General features: G+C 45.1%; 1 protein-coding gene across 1 annotated transcript in view; it reads right to left on the bottom strand.

Moving 5' to 3' along the window:
* The window catches only part of LOC138651366 (dual specificity tyrosine-phosphorylation-regulated kinase 1B-like), a 73,978-nt gene extending 58,571 nt beyond the window's left edge, over positions 1-15,407 (bottom strand). The window contains exon 1 of the mRNA XM_069741493.1: positions 15,128-15,407. The gene's annotated coding sequence lies outside the window, so the exon portion shown is untranslated. The remainder of the gene's footprint in view (positions 1-15,127) is intronic.
* Positions 15,408-16,015: the final 608 nt, after the last annotated feature.

Below are 16,015 nucleotides of genomic sequence, written 5' to 3'. Positions count from 1 at the left end.
ACAGTCCCTTTTCATTCAGATGCCGATGGATAGTACGGGTTGACACTGTTGTACCCTCGGACTGCAGGGCAGCTTGAACTTGTTTGGATGTTAGTCGAGGTTTTTTATCCAACATCCGCACAATCTTGCGTTGAAATCTCTTGTCAATTTTTCTTTTCCGTCCACATCTAGGGAGGTTAGCCACAGTGCCATGGGCTTTACACTTCTTGATGACACTGCGCACGGTAGACACAGGAACATTCAGGTCTTTGGAGATGGACTTGTAGCCTTGAGATTGCTCATGCTTCCTCACAATTTGGTTTCTCAAGTCCACAGACAGTTCTTTGGTCTTCTTTCTTTTCTCCATGCTCAATGTGGTACACACAAGGACACAGGACAGAGGTTGAGTCAACTTTAATCCATGTCAACTGGCTGCAAGTGTGATTTAGTTATTGCCAACACCTGTTAGGTGCCACAGGTAAGTTACAGGTGCTGTTAATTACACTAATTAGAGAAGCATCACTTGATATTTTTTTTAACAGTGCCCATACTTTTGTCCACCTCTTTTTTTGGCTATGTGCACACGTTGCGGATTAAGCTTAGCAATTTCTGGTGTGGATTCTGCCTCTCCTGGCAGAAAACGCACCTGCGGTTCCGCAGCGTTTTTGCTGTGGTTCTCTTGCGGATTTGCTGCGGTGTTTACCCCTGCGGTTTTCTATAATGGAATGGGTAAAAAAAAAACGCTGCAGATTCACAAAAAAGAAGAGATATGCTACTTCTTTTAAACTGCAGCGTTTCCGCAGTGTGCACAACATTTTTTTTTTCTCATTGATTTACATTGTACTGTAAATCAATTGCAGATCTGCAGCGTTTCTACACCTCAAAAAACGCTGCGGATCCGCAGAGAATCCGCAACGTGTGCACCTAGCCTTTATGTTTGGTGTGAAATTATATCCAATTTGGCTTTAGGACAATTCTTTTTGTGTTTTTTTCATTGAAGACAAATTAAATGAAGATAATAATAACAAAGAATTTGTGATTGCAATCATTTTCAGGAAGTAACTGAGTATTATCTGACAGAATTGCAGGGGTGTCAATACTTTTAGTCACGACTGTATGTATGTATGTACTGTATATACTCGAGTATAAGCCGACCCGAGTATAACCCGACCCCCTAATTTTGCCACAAAAAACTGGGAAAACTTATTTACTCGAGTATAAGCCTTAGGGTAGGAAATGCAGAGGCTACCGGTGAATTTCAAAAATGAAAATAGATGCTCCATACCATTCATTATAGCCCCATAAGATGCTCCATATAAAGCTGTGCCATATATAATGCTCCATACTGTTCATTATTGCCCCATAGATGTGCCATATAAAACTGTGCCATGTAGTGCTCTGCACCGTTCATTATTGCCCCATAGATGTGCCATATAAAGCTGTGCCATGTAGTGCTCTGCACTGTTCATTATTGCCCCATAGAAAGCTGTGCCATATAGTGCTCTGCACTGTTCATTATTGCCCCATAGATGTGCCATATAAAACTGTGCCATGTAGTGCTCTGCACCGTTCATTATTGCCCCATAGATGTGCCATATAAAACTGTGCCATAAAGTGCTCTGCACCGTTCATTATTGCCCCATAGATGTGCCATAGAAAGCTCTGCACCGTTAATTATTGCCCCATAGAAAGCTGTGCCATATAAAACTGTGCCATATAGTGCTCTGCACCGTTCATTATTGCCCCATAGATGTGCAATAGAAAGCTGTGCTACCGGTATATATAATGCTGCGGCTGCTGCAATAAAAAAAAAAAAAAAAAAGCGCCATACTCCCCTCTCTTGCTTGCAGCTCCTCAGCGTCCCGTCGTCTCTGCGCACTGACTGTTCAGGCAGAGGGCGGCGCGCACACTATATGAGTCATCGCGCCCTCTGACCTGCACAGTCAGAGCCAGAGGACGGGAAGATGGATCGGCGCCCGGCGTGTGGAACGTGGACAGGTGAATATGTAATACTTACCTGCTCCAGGCGTCCCGCTCCTTCCCCCGGACAGCTGGTCTCCGGGTGCCGCAGCCTCTTCCTCTATCAGCGGTCACCGTTACCGCTCATTAGAGAAATGAATATGCGGCTCCACCCCTATGGGAGTGGAGTCCATATTCATTTCTCTAATGAGCGGTCCCACATGACCGCTGAACAGGGGAAGAGCTGCGGCACCCGAAGACCGTGGGACTGCAGGGACAGCGCCAGGAGCCCCGGAAGCAGGTAAGTATACCTCAGCCCTCTCTCCCCCTCACCCGCCGACCGTGACTCGAGTATAAGCCGAGAGGGGCACTTTCAGCCCAAAAATTTGGGCTGAAAATCTCGGCTTATACTCGAGTATATACGGTATGCATGCATGCATGCATGCATGTAATATATATCCTCGACTTACGACGTTGATCCGTTCTTACGCAGCGTCGTTAACCGAATTTCGACGTAAGTCGGACCATAAGTTCATACAGTACTGTACCATAATAACAGTACAGTACTGCAAACACTTAGCCTATCCAAACACCTATCCTAACACAGTACCCTACATAATTGGGGTGTTATGGCGTGCAGGAGACTCGTTTTGCTCATGTAACCGGGTACAGTGTACAGTACTGGACTCTATTCTTACGATGCTGCACGTAGTTCGACTTACGACGCAAAACCACGTAAGTTGGAATGAGGCGTCGTATAAAGCGTCGTAACCACGAAACGATGTAACATGAGACCGTCGTAACCTGAGGACTAACTGTAGATATATACATACATACCGTATATACTAGAGTATAAGCCGAGATTTTCAGCCCACTGAAAGTCCCCCTCTCTGCTTATACTCGAGTCATACCCAGGGGTCGGCAGGGGAGGGGAAGCGTGGGCTGTCTAATTATTTTCACCTACTCCTGGCGCGGTCCCTGCACGTCTCTGGCTTCCCAGCGCCCCTGCTTCTTCCTGTACTGAACAGTCACATGGTACCGCTCATTACAGTAATGAATATGCGGGGCTCCACCTCCCATAGGGGTGGAGCCGCATATTCATTACTGTAATGAGCGGTAACGGTGACAGCTCAATACAGGAAGAAGCTGCGGGGAAGCAGGGACTGCACAGCGCCAGGAGCAGGTGAGTATAACGGGCAGGGGAGCGCTGCGCGATGTTCACCTGCTCCCCGTTCCGGCGCCACTCCATCATCTTCAGCGTCTTCTGCAGTGACACTCAGGTCAGAGTTGTGCAGCACTATATGGGGCAAGTGTCTGTATGGGGCCATAACATTTGTGCAGCACTATATGGGGCAAGTGTCTGAATGGGGCCATAATCAACGTTTGTGCAGCACTATATGGGGCAAATATCTTTTTGGAGCATCTTATGGGGCCATAATCAGCATTTGTGCAGCATTATATGGGGCAAATGTGTCTATGGAGCATCTTATGGGGCCATTATTAACCTTTATGCAGGATTATATGGGGCATATTTTAATATGGGGCATCTTATGGGGCCATCATAAACTGTATGGAGCATTATATGGGGCTCCTGATTCAATATGGATATTCAAAAACACTTAACCTACTGATGTCTCAATTAATTTTACTTTTTTTGGTACCCATTTTTACTTTTGACATTTACCGGTAGCTGCTGCATTTCCCACCCTAGGCTTATACTCGAGTCATTAAGTTTTCCCAGTTTTTGTGGCAAAATTAGGGGGGGTCGGCTTATACTCAGGTCAGCTTATACTCGAGTATATACGGTATATATCTACTATATAATTGCCTAAGGGTCACTTCCGTCTTTCTGTCCTTCTGTCTGTCACGGATATTCATTGGTCGTGGCCTCTGTGTCATGGAAGTCCAAGTCGCTGATTGGTCGTGGCAAAACTCCCACGACCATTGCCACGACCAATCAGCGACGGGCACAGTCCGCTGGCAAAATGGCCGCTCCTTCCTCCCCGCAGTCAGTGCCCGCTCCATACTCCCCTCCAGTCAGCCCTCACACAGGGTTAATGCCAGCGTTATTGGACCTCGGTGTAACACACGACAGTTACGCAGCTATTAACCCTGTGTGACCAACTTTTTACTATTTATGATGCGTATGCAGCATCAATAGTAAAAAGATCTAATGTTACAAATAATTAAAAAAAAACGTTATTGTCACCCCTCCCACGTGGCGCTGTCCTCGGCAGTGCAAGCGGCACGTTCCGGTGCTAAGGATGCTAAGCGAGAAGGACCTGCCATGACGTCACGGTCATGTGACCGCGACGTCATCACAGGTCCTGCGCTCATACCAACCCTGGGACCGGAAGCTGCCGGGGCCCCTCGGAAGGTGAGTATATGTTTATTTTTTATTTTAAGTCTTTTTTAACCTGTTACATATGTGGCTGGGCAATATACTACGTGGACATGCATATTCTAGAATACCCGATGCGTTAGAATCAGGCCACCATCGTGTGTGTGTGTGTTTATTATATATATATATATATATATATATATATATATATATATATATATATATATATATATATATATATATATATATATATACACATACATACACACACACAGTGGTGTTCAAAAGTCCTGCATAGGATAAATTGATTGATTTTTCAAGTTTTTAACGTTTTCTGTCGAATATTTTCAACGCCAATATGACATATTATATATCGTTTTGTTCAGAATACAATTTTGCATTTTTTCCCTGTAATATTTTTAGCTTTTGAAGCAGTTTTGCCTGAAATTATTGCAACAATATGGGAATTGAAAGCAGAACTAAACATTGTACAGCTTCAGATCCAAAATTAGCCAATCACAGATGAGGTTCTTGTGACCATCATAACCGGGATATGGCAGCCAATCACATTGCATTACATTGCATCACATCTGCTGCTTTGTTTGTTTTATCTGTTGCTCTATCTAGTGAATCATACTGTAGAGTTTTATGATGGGAGCCTTCAGATTTTTGCCAGCGGAGGATCGTGTGCGAGTTGTGGGGCTACATGAAGAGGGTTATACTGGCCCCCAGATCGCAAGGAAGGTCGGCTGTAATCAGAGTACAGTCGTAAGAATTTTGCAGAAACATAAGCAGCTTGGAATCACCCAGGACAGGCCCAGATCTGGTCGGCCCAGAAAGTCAACTAAAAGGGAGGATAGAGTACTGATAAGAACATCCCTTGCCAATGGAAAGCTCACCTCTCCTCAGCTTCTGCGAGAATGGCAAGAAAAGTGCAATATTGAGGTAGCAACATCAACTGTTAGGAAGAGATGTTTGGAAGCAGGATTGAGAGGGTGCAAGGCCCGAAAGAAGCCATTGATAACAGTCATACAAAGACAAAGGCGAAAACGGTGGGCATTGAAATAGTTAAAATGGAGGAAGGAGGAGTGGGAAAAAGTGCTGTTTAGTGATGAAAGCAATTTTTGCATTTTAGGAAATGATGGCAAGTCTTATGTGAGAAGGTTCCCACATGAAGAGTACAAGCCAGAGTGTTTGAGCTTCTCTGTGAAACATCCGATGAAAGCAATGGTCTGGGGCTGTATGGCAGCCAATGGTGTTGGAAGGCTTCATATTGTGGAGGGTATGGTTAATGCAAAAAAATACATAGACCTCCTTAGTAAGAAAATGCTGCCTTCTGCTCAACACTCTGAATTAAATAAAAATAAATCTTAAAAAGTAAAATTTAAGTCTGTGTGAACTTGCATTGGAAGTTAGTGAACTTAGAAACCTGCTCACCATTCTACACACTGTACTAGTGTAGGTATGGTTATGCTGTAAAAAAATTATCAAAAATGCGCACACCATAACAATTTATACACTTGGGGCATTCAAAAAGGAGTATGGCATACAATGAGGGATTACAAAAACATATCTGTTCCACCAGTTTCACTGTAGAGATGCAGAAGTATGAAACATATAGTTTTCTTCACGCCTATGCAGGACTTTTGAACGTGTGTGTGTGTGTGTGTGTGTGTGTGTGTGTGTGTGTGTGTGTGTGTGTGTGTGTGTGTGTGTGTGTGTGTGTGTGTGTGTGTGTGTGTATATATATATATATATATATATATATATATATATATATATCACACACTTACTTGATGGTGGCCCGATTCTAACGCATCGAGTATTCTAGAATATGTATGTAGTTTATTTATGAAGTTTTCAAAATAATGCAATTTACACACAGGATTCGACCGGCCGCGACCAATTAGTGAAGCGAATCTACTATATAATTGTCTAAGGGTCACTTCCGTCTGTCTGTCACAGATATTCATTGGTGGCGGCCTCTGTCTGTCAAGGAAATCCAAGTTGCTGATTGGTCGCGGCAAAACAGCCCGCGACGGGCACAGTCCGGAAGAAAATGGCAGCTCCTTACTCCCTGCAGTCAGTGCCCGGCGCCGGCATACTCCCCTCCAGTCACCGCTCACACAGGGTTAATGCCGGCGGTAACGGACCGCGCTATACCGCGGGTAACGCACTCTGTTACCGCCGCTATTAACCCTGTGTGACCAAGTTTTTACTATTGATGGTGCCTATGCAGCGGCGATAGTAAAAGGATCTAATGTTAAAAATTATTAAAAAAAATAAAAAAATCATTATATACTCACCTTCCGCTGCCTTTCCCACTCCTCGCCACGCTCCGGTAACCGCTCCATACAAGCGGCAGGTGTGTGTGTGTGTGTGTGTGTGTGTGTGTGTGTGTGTGTGTGTGTGTGTGTGTGTGTGTGTGTGTGTATGTGTATGTGTATGTGTATGTGTATGTGTATGTGTATGTGTATGTGTATAGATAGATAGATAGATAGATAGATAGATAGATAGATAGATAGAATGGTGGCCCGATTCTAACGCATCAGGCATTCTAGAATATGTATGTAATTTATGAAGTTTTCAGAATAATGCAATTTACACACAGGATTCGACCGGCCGCGACCAATTAGCGAAGCGTGGTTCAAATTGCCACGTAGCATATAGCACAGCCACGTAGCATATAGCACAGCCACGTAGCATATAGCACAGCCACGTAGCATATAGCACAGCCACGTAGCATATAGCACAGCCCATGTAGTATATAACCCAGGCCACGTAGTATATTGCCCAGCCACGTAATACATACCACAGCGCATTCAGTATCTAACAGTCCACATAGTATATAGCACAGAGATGTAGTATATAGCAGCCACGCAGTATCGAACACAGCCCACGTAGTATATAGCAATGTGGGCACCAAATCATTGTTAAAAAAAATAATTAAAATAAAAAATAGTGATATACTCACCCTCCGTCGGCCCCCCGGATCCAGCTGAGGCGTTCACCGATGCTCCTCGCGACGCTCCGGTCCCAAGACTGCATTGCGGTCTCGCGAGATGATGACGCAGCGGTCTCGCGAGACCACTACGTCATCATCTCGCGAGACCGCAATGCATGGACTGGTCACCGGAGCATCGCGAGGAGCAGGAAAGGCCTGGGCTGGATCCGGAAGGCAAGTATATAATGATTTTTTATATTTATTATTTTTAATATTAGATCTTTTTACTATTGATGCTGCATAGGCAAAATCAATAGTAAAAAGTTGGTCACACAGGCTATTAGCAGCGTTAACAGAGGGCGTTACACCGCAGCATAAAGCGGTCCGTTAATGCTGCCATTAACCCTTTGTGAGCACTGATTGCGGGAGTAAGGAGCGGCCATTTTGCCGCCGGACTGTGCCCGTCGCTGATTGGTCGTGGCCATTTTGCCGCGACCAATCAGCGACTTGGGATTTCTGTGACAAGACAGAAAGACAGACAGACAGACGTAAGTGACCCTTAGACAATTATATACTAGATATTCACACACACATATATACACACATACCATTGGGGGCTGCTTTTTAGACTTTACTCCTAGATACATTGTGGTCTCAGTTTTGGAGACTAGGACCCCGGACTATAGAGAATGATGGGAATATAGATCCGATCACCATCAGATAATTATATTAACAACACTTACCCAAATTCCAAAGAAGTTACCAAGTAGGGGCAACCAGCAGCTTCCAGGAAAATGCCCAAACATCACCCCCCAACCCTGACTTGGCTCATGCCCCCTTAGACCTGTGCTCAAGTAAGGATTAGGAAAGTGCTCAAATAGCGACATCATAATATAAACTACTGTCCTGATCCCACATGCATCCCCTAGCAGTAGATTTTATAGAGTTTTTCCATCCCGCATCGTTCACTAATATTTTCGGATAGGTGGCGCCAGGATCAAGTCCTCACTTTGATATTTAGTTCTAAAGACAATCAATGCTAAGAGAAAACTTCCAGTAAGTTATCATCCCAGATGAACAGAAGCCACGATCGTATCCAGGCCTCCGGCAGACTGGGCGACATATTGGTGAAAGTGATCTAATGGTGACATTGATTTTCTCATGAATCACACTGACCTATTTATTAGGCAGATACTTTACAGGACGCAAATATAAAGATACGACGGCAGCACGTACCCCAGGCCGGGGCAGGCGTCAACACACGGACATAACAGGTACACAGCACATGCGATATATGATGCCGGAGTCTGGGGAAAAGTTTACAACCCCAACTCATCCTGGTCTACACTAAGTGGCAATAGCCCTTATGTCTACTAAGCTATTGCTCCCCGTTATCAGCACTTTGCTACCATGATCCACAGTAATAGGATCCACATGACAGCACCGCCATGGTGTTCAGCGGCTGCTTCTTCTGGCAATCTCCACTATCCATTTTGCACATGGATCAACACAAAATCATGTGGGAACACCATTCAGAGATTCAACAACTATCTGCACAACAGTTAGGAAACAAATATGACCTCCTAGAGGAGCCGCACTAATCCCCTGACTTCTGCACCTTGGATGCAAGAGATATGATCCAGGCCATTCGGCCTTCTCTCCAGAGCCAATTGTACTGGTTGTAGAAATCCTGCAGCTTTATTGCCCCTGCCTTAAAAAAAAGATGCTGAAAGGTTCAATGTCCACAGCAGGTCCCCAGAGTGACTGACACAGCACAGCTACAGGGCAAACATGGCCTCCTCTTATGCCATGGTGCACAATGTCACTGAAGACTCACTGGGAAACCTCAAATGCCCAAACTTTGGTTGAAAAAAAAAAAAAAAAAAAAAAAAGTGAATGGGCAAAGAACTGTACAATGAGCAAGAAAGAAGACATTTGGAGAAATTTCTACAGGTAAAGAGGAAAGCAGTGCAGGATAGAAGCTGTGCCGATTTATGAGCTAATGGAGACAGCAGCACAACATATACACAAAGAGCTCACATTCAGCCTATATTACTAAGAGGACACACAGCGCTCACATCCAGCCTATATTACTAAGAGGACACACAGCGCTCACATCCAGCCTATATTACTAAGAGGACACACAGAGCTCACATCCAGCCTATATTACTAAGAGGACACACAGAGCTCACATCCAGCCTATATTACTAAGAGGACACACAGAGCTCACATCCAGCCTGTATTATTAACAGGACACACAGCGCTCACATCCAGCCTATATTACTAAGAGGACACACAGAGCTCACATCCAGCCTATATTACTAAGAGGACACACAGAGCTCACATCCAGCCTATATTACTAAGAGGACACACAGAGCTCACATCCAGCCTATATTACTAAGAGGACACACAGAGCTCACATCCAGCCTATATTACTAAGAGGACACACAGAGCTCACATCCAGCCTATATTACTAAGAGGACACACAGCGCTCACATCCAGCCTATATTACTAAGAGGACACACAGCGCTCACATCCAGCCTATATTACTAAGAGGACACACAGAGCTCACATCCAGCCTGTATTACTAAGAGGGCACACAGAGCTCACATCCAGCCTATATTACTAAGAGGACACATAGAGCTCACATCCAGCCTATATTACTAAGAGGACACACAGCGCTCACATCCAGCCTATATTACTGGGAGAGACACACAGAGCTCACATCCAGCCTATATTACTAAGAGGACACACAGCGCTCACATCCAGCCTATATTACTAAGAGGACACACAGAGCTCACATCCAGCCTATATTACTAAGAGGACACACAGAGCTCACATCCAGCCTATATTACTAAGAGGGCACACAGAGCTCACATCCAGCCTATATTACTAAGAGGACACACAGAGCTCACATCCAGCCTATATTACTAAGAGGACACACAGCGCTCACATCCAGCCTATATTACTGGGAGAGACACACAGAGCTCACATCCAGCCTATATTACTAAGAGGACACACAGCGCTCACATCCAGCCTATATTACTAAGAGGACACACAGCGATCACATCCAGCCTATATTACTAAGAGGACACACAGAGCTCACATCCAGCCTATATTACTGGGAGAGACACACAGAGCTCACATCCAGCCTACATTACTAAGAGGACACAGAGCGCTCACATCCAGCCTATATTACTAAGAGGACACACAGCGCTCACATCCAGCAGGTATTACTAACAGGACACACAGAGCTCACATCCAGCCTATATTACTAAGAGGACACACAGCGCTCACATCCAGCAGGTATTACTAACAGGACACACAGAGCTCACATCCAGCCTATATTACTAAGAGGACACACAGCGCTCACATCCAGCCTATATTACTAAGAGGACACACAGCTCTCACATCCAGCCTATATTACCAAGAGGACACACAGCGCTCACATCCAGCAGGTATTACTAACAGGACACACAGCGCTCACATCCAGCCTATATTACTAAGAGGACACACAGCGCTCACATCCAGCCTATATTACCAAGAGGACACACAGCTCTCACATCCAGCCTATATTACCAAGAGGACACACAGCTCTCACATCCAGCCTATATTACCAAGAGGACACACAGCGCTCACATCCAGCAGGTATTACTAACAGGACACACAGCGCTCACATCCAGCCTGTATTATTAACAGGACACACAGCGCTCACATCCAGCCTATATTACTAAGAGGGCACACAGCTCTCACATCCAGCCTATATTACCAAGAGGACACACAGCGCTCACATCCAGCAGGTATTACTAACAGGACACACAGCGCTCACATCCAGCCTATATTACTAAGAGGACACACAGAGCTCACATCCAGCCTATATTACTAAGAGGTCACACAGCGCTCACATCCAGCCTGTATTACTAAGAGGACACACAGAGCTCACATCCAGCCTGTATTATTAACAGGACACACAGCGCTCACATCCAGCCTATATTACCAAGAGGACACACAGAGCTCACATCCAGCCTATATTACTAAGAGGACACACAGAGCTCACATCCAGCCTATATTACTAAGAGGACACACAGAGCTCACATCCAGCCTATATTACTAAGAGGGCACACAGAGCTCACATCCAGCCTATATTACTAAGAGGACACACAGAGCTCACATCCAGCCTATATTACTAAGAGGACACACAGAGCTCACATCCAGCCTGTATTACTAAGAGGACACACAGAGCTCACATCCAGCCTGTATTATTAACAGGACACACAGCGCTCACATCCAGCCTATATTACTAAGAGGACACACAGCGATCACATCCAGCCTATATTACTAAGAGGACACACAGAGCTCACATCCAGCCTATATTACTGGGAGAGACACACAGAGCTCATATCCAGTCTATATTACCAAGAGGACACACAGCGCTCACATCCAGCCTATATTACTAAGAGGACACACAGCGCTCACATCCAGCAGGTATTACTAACAGGACACACAGAGCTCACATCCAGCCTATATTACTAAGAGGACACACAGCGCTCACATCCAGCAGGTATTACTAACAGGACACACAGAGCTCACATCCAGCCTATATTACTAAGAGGACACACAGCGCTCACATCCAGCCTATATTACTAAGAGGACACACAGCTCTCACATCCAGCCTATATTACCAAGAGGACACACAGCGCTCACATCCAGCAGGTATTACTAACAGGACACACAGCGCTCACATCCAGCCTATATTACCAAGAGGACACACAGCTCACATCCAGCCTATATTACCAAGAGGACACACAGCTCTCACATCCAGCCTATATTACCAAGAGGACACACAGAGCTCACATCCAGCCTATATTACTAAGAGGACACACAGCGCTCACATCCAGCCTGTATTATTAACAGGACACACAGCGCTCACATCCAGCCTATATTACTAAGAGGACACACAGAGCTCACATCCAGCCTATATTACTAAGAGGACACACAGAGCTCACATCCAGCCTATATTACTAAGAGGGCACACAGAGCTCACATCCAGCCTATATTACTAAGAGGACACACAGAGCTCACATCCAGCCTGTATTATTAACAGGACACACAGCGCTCACATCCAGCCTATATTACTAAGAGGACACACAGCGATCACATCCAGCCTATATTACTAAGAGGACACACAGAGCTCACATCCAGCCTATATTACTGGGAGAGACACACAGAGCTCATATCCAGTCTATATTACCAAGAGGACACACAGCGCTCACATCCAGCCTATATTACTAAGAGGACACACAGAGCTCACATCCAGCCTATATTACTAAGAGGACACACAGCGCTCACATCCAGCCTATATTACTAAGAGGACACACAGCGCTCACATCCAGCCTATATTTCTAAGAGGACACACAGCGCTCACATCCAGACTATATTACTAAGAGGACATACAGAGCTCACATCCAGCCTATATTACTAAGAGGACACACAGCGCTCACATCCAGCCTATATTACTAAGAGGACACACAGAGCTCACATCCAGCCTATATTACTAAGAGGACACACAGCGCTCACATCCAGACTATATTACTAAGAGGACATACAGAGCTCACATCCAGCCTATATTACTAAGAGGACACACAGAGCTCACATCCAGCCTATATTACTAAGAGGACACACAGCGCTCACATCCAGCCTGTATTATTAACAGGACACACAGCGCTCACATCCAGCCTATATTACTAAGAGGACACACAGAGCTCACATCCAGCCTATATTACTAAGAGGACACACAGAGCTCACATCCAGCCTGTATTACTAAGAGGACACACAGAGCTCACATCCAGTCTATATTACTAAGAGGACACACAGCACTCACATCCAGACTATATTACTAAGAGGAAACACATCACTCACATCCAGCATATATTACTGTGAGAGACACTCCCACAAGAAAAAAAAAATCTGAATCTAGGATTATACTGCAAATTACATACTGGGGGTTGAATATGAATAAAGGAATGACAATTGCAGGCTGAAACTGGCTACAATTTTATAAACTAAAGGCAACAACTAACATATATAAAAATCACTTTTTCCATTTGAAAGGCGATGGCCAAAAGTTTAAGTGACAACTAGCTATCATCCCTCTTTCCTGTAATAAGACAGATAATTATCACTAATTCTGAGGGAACTAAGGATGAGAAAAGTAAAAATCCAACTTGTAGGACCCTTTTCTACCCTTTTAGAGCCCCCTTAGTAATTGGAGGGATCTGCCTGCTAAAATCTATATTGCAGCCATCCAGTCTGACATTATATCCCTTCATTGCTTAGTCCCTAATCCAGCAACTTCCACTCTGCTTATCCGAGAGCCGAGTGAAACGCTGTCCCCACAATCCATCTCCGATCTGACTCCTTCATGTAATCTGATTACCCACAATCCAGCTGCACATCTATGAATGGGCTCGCCATCACTGTGAGCACACACGACGGCATAAGCGCCCCTTGTGTCACCACTCCGCGCATACACTGGGGGGGGAGTCCGCTATCAGGCAGGGTACTCCCCACACAGGGCCAGAACATGGGGACCCCATATTAGGAGCAGCCCTTGCTCATGTCATCCCTCATGCTAGGACTGCAGAACCTGACCCCAAGTGTGAACTCAGCCTTTGCCAAGATCCAACCAGGACTTTGATGAGAATGTAGGGGGCGTCCAGACCTGACTGCAACCTCCTACCTCCCATACGAATCAATGGGCTCACTTGCCCAAAGCAGCATTGTACCTAACCGACAAAACCATCAGTGGCTGCCCATGTGATCAGAAACATGCGGAAATAATTTTTTATTTTTATGTATTTGCTTAGTGGCATTCCTCTGTTACTCCTCCTGGAAACTCATGAATAAATGAGCAAATGGATGTTACCGTTTTACCCGGGATAACCATCAGTGCTGACGGCAAACTTTTTTTTTTTTTTTTTACCCATAATACTTTTTTTTTTTTTAACTATGGAGTTAAAACTGAAATTTTTAATATTTCTATTAATAATAAAAATATTTAAAATTTAACTCAGTTTTAAAAAAAAAAAAATGAACGCTTTTTTTAAGCCTGTAGAGTTGAAATGTTGAATAAGCGCTACGGAATAGGTTGGCGCTATATAAAGAAATTTATTATTAGAATTTTATTAATTTTAATTACTTTTGATAGAACTATTCCAAATTGGAACTCGGAGGCCAAAAGAGTAAAATAAATAAATAAAAAAAATAATAAAAATGACACATATATATATAGATAGATAGATAGATAGATAGATAGACAGACACACAAAACCAATGATTGGTCTCATACAGTCACATGACAAGGGCCATGAAGAGTGGACCGAACGCTGCATCGGGGCGAGGAAAACAAACTAAAGGGTTTTTTTGTTTTTGTACCACCTTCCATATGATAATTTAGATTCATTCATCGCTTTTGGGGGAAAAAAAAAAATGGTTGCACCACTTCATTCACACATTTCCAGGAGGAATAATAGAGGGACCACACAAGGTGGGTTAAGTTATAATTTTAAGGAAGGAGAGCCCACAATCATTTATTAAACCAGCAATTTCTTCTTGGTACACCAAAAGAAAAAAAAGAAAAAATCTGCACCAAAATGCGACGACCCCCCCTAATTAGAGGCAATGGTAGAAGCTGAAATGGTTAATGGTCCATAGGTGACAGTTCCCGGGATGGGCCGTACCACTGCCAGGTAGGGGGGGTACTGTAACCGTCACACACCTGCAGCTTCCCCCCCACCATCCTCTCCGGCAGAATCCGTGCTCCCCCCAGAAACAGCGGCGCGGGCAGAATCCGTCCGCCCCTGGATACAGCCGCCTCCCCGGACACCGGAGCCGTCAGCGCTTACCTCAGGCGCGGCGGCTGCGGCTGCTGCTGCTTCTCGGGCGGACGCACATCCTGACGAGCTCTCGGCAGGCCGGAGCGGAGCTTCTCCCTGCTCCCTCCCCGGTGGTGGCCAGCGGCGGCAGGTGGAGGCGGGGAGGGGAGGCTGTGACAGCTCGCCGCCTCTGCCCCGCACTCCGGCTATGACGGGTTTTTTTTTTTTTTTTTTTTCCCAGTAATGCAACACAAAATGGCTGCGAAAACAAACCGACGCAACAGCCGCTGAAGAGAAGTCACGTGAGTGCGCAGGCGCACAGCCGCGCTGTGCAGCAGCCAGCGCTCTGCCGCCTCCGCTCTGCGTCACTGCGGGAGCCACGCCCACTACATTGGCAGGCCCCGCCCACCAGGCCAGCAGAGCGCTGGAGCCGAAACGTTCAAAGCGAAGTCCCTTTACCTTCCACTTTTGTCATTATTTATCACCATAAAAGCCGCAGGAGAACATTTACTACACACAATACAGGTAAAAAAAAATAAATAAAAAAAAGGTGGGGGTCATTTATAGGTTGCAAACATTTTTAGGTTGTTAAAAAAAAACGCACGAAAACGTCGTCAAACTGTACCGAATATTGCTCCAATTTCTGGGTAATATTATACTTGGCAGTTGTTGAATAGCGACATCAGGGCGGTTACTAAAAATGTTTCCTTATGCCCCGGCAATTTATATAGGTCAAACTCCCAATATATAGCATGTTATACAGATAAAGACCCCTCTACACAGACCCATCTGTACAGACCCCAGATCATAACCCCAAAGCAGACCCCATCTATACAGACCCCCATGTATTCAGACCCCCTGTATATAGACCCCAGATCAGACCCCCATCTATACAGACCCCCATGTATAGAGACCCCA

The sequence above is a fragment of the Ranitomeya imitator genome, chromosome 10 (genome assembly GCF_032444005.1).
Source record: "Ranitomeya imitator isolate aRanImi1 chromosome 10, aRanImi1.pri, whole genome shotgun sequence".
Classification (NCBI taxonomy): Eukaryota; Metazoa; Chordata; class Amphibia; order Anura; family Dendrobatidae; genus Ranitomeya; species Ranitomeya imitator.
The sequence above is the reverse complement of the archived record's forward strand: the minus strand, read 5'-3'. Positions and strand labels throughout refer to the sequence as shown.